The 1,874-nt window shown below is 43.4% G+C and overlaps 1 non-coding gene across 1 annotated transcript; it reads left to right on the top strand.

Annotated features, from left to right (window-relative positions):
• The first annotated feature begins 1,160 nt into the window (after positions 1-1,160).
• Positions 1,161-1,267, top strand: LOC131219783 (small nucleolar RNA R71). Its single transcript, XR_009158427.1, has one exon. It is a non-coding gene; the product is annotated as a small nucleolar RNA R71 (small nucleolar RNA).
• Positions 1,268-1,874: the final 607 nt, after the last annotated feature.

Genomic DNA, 1,874 nt, shown 5'->3' with positions numbered 1-1,874 from the left:
TTGAATTTTTGCGGCACATCTTGCTTTAGGATGGCACTCACTTTCTCAGTTAGGAAGATTTTCTTTTGAATATTTTGCCGTCTTTTGGTCGTACATAAGTCTTTCAGGAATTCGGCATATGAAGGTATTTGTTTCACGGCATCAAGTAGTGGAATATTGACATTCACTTGTTTCAACACCTCTAGAATATCCTGAGAGTTAGAGAGCGATTTTGGTGCAACCAACCGTTGGGAAAATGGAACAACCGGCTTTCCTTGAGGTTCCGGTTCTAACTCTGGTGGGGTATGACTAGCTCCATCTTCTTTATCCACTTCCGGGTCCTTAGGTTTTTCAGCCCTAACCGGAATGGTTTTGTCAATGATCTTTCCACTCCTAAGAGTGGTGATGGATTTAGCTTGCTCCATCTGATTTGAAGAGCTTGGGTCGCTAACTTCATATTGCGGTTTAGGATTGGGAAGAGGTTGAGCTGGGAAGCTCCCCTTGTTCCCAATCGTATTTTCAGCCTTAAGTCCTTGTATTGCTTTTGTTAGGTCTTGGAAGGCCTGTAGCATACCCTGATTGAAAAGCTCTTGCTTTTGAAAATGTTTCAGAACCGAATCCTCTTGAGGTTTCTCTTGAGTTGGATTTTGATTTAGGTAACCTTGAGGTGTAGCGGTTTGTCCATTCCTCCAACTGAAGTTGGGATGATTTCTCCAGCCAGGATTGTATGTGTTAGAGGTGGGCCCACGAAAGGTCTTTGGTAATTGCTTACAGCATTTGATTGCTCATTTAATACCTCTTGAAAGGCAGAGATAGTTGGACAGTTTTCAGTAGTATGAATATTGCAACCACAGATGCTACAAACAATTTCCTTAGCCTTATCCTTCTTAAATTCTATGGCCTCGAGTTTCCTAGTGAGATTAGCTACCTTAGCATTAATATCATCATCTTCTCTCAGGAGATACATTCCACCCCTTTCCTTAGAGTGAGTCGGCCTAGACGCAGTACTAGGTCTAGGAGAGATATCCCATGTTTGTGTGTTCTCAGCAAGTTTATCAAAGTAATCCCACACTTCATCAACTCCTTTATTCATAAACTCTCCATTACACATCGTCTCGACTAATTGGCGCATGGGAGATGTCAGTCCATCATAGAAAAAGTTCGTGATGCGCCACGTTTCAAAACCATGTTGTGGGCATGAACTGACAAGATCCTTGAACCGCTCCCAACATTGGAAGAATGTTTCATCTTCCCTTTGGGCGAAGTTCATGATCGACTTTCTTAGGGTGTTCGTCTTATGGTATGAGAAAAACTTCTTAATAAACTCCCTTGTCATGTCATTCCATCTGCCAATTGATCGAGGACGTAGTGAATGTAACCACGTCTTGGCTTTCTCTTTCAAAGAAAAGGGAAAGAGTTTCAACCTGACCGTGTCATCAGATACGTTAAGAAAGTATAAGGTAGCTATGATCTCGTCAAATTCTTTTAAATGTAAGTAAGGATTCTCTGACTCAAGCCCATGAAATTTAGGGAGGAGTTGGATCACCCCTGGCTTGATATCCATGTGTCCTTCATTCTCAGGAAAAACCATGCATGAGGGCGTGCTCACCCCCGCCGGTTGTAAGTAATCTCGTAAGGTACGAGGCGGGGGTGCTTGATGCACCTCATTCTCATCTTGGAGATCTTCTACCCTAGGTTGGGGTAGAAGAGGTTGATTTCCAGCCATATCCTCCATTAACTCAGGGGATTTCGAGCGGTGTCTAGTCCTACGATGGACAGTTAACCCCTCAACTAATCCTCCTTCAGTCAAGAGACGTCGAGTGTTGTCACGAGCCCACTTGGGCATGAATCACTCGCAGCCCTCAATCAAATTCTAAACCTAATCCTAAGAAGGG

Source organism: Magnolia sinica, chromosome 11 (assembly GCF_029962835.1).
Source record: "Magnolia sinica isolate HGM2019 chromosome 11, MsV1, whole genome shotgun sequence".
NCBI classification, from domain to species: Eukaryota; Viridiplantae; Streptophyta; class Magnoliopsida; order Magnoliales; family Magnoliaceae; genus Magnolia; species Magnolia sinica.
This window is presented reverse-complemented; position numbering and strand designations above follow the sequence as displayed.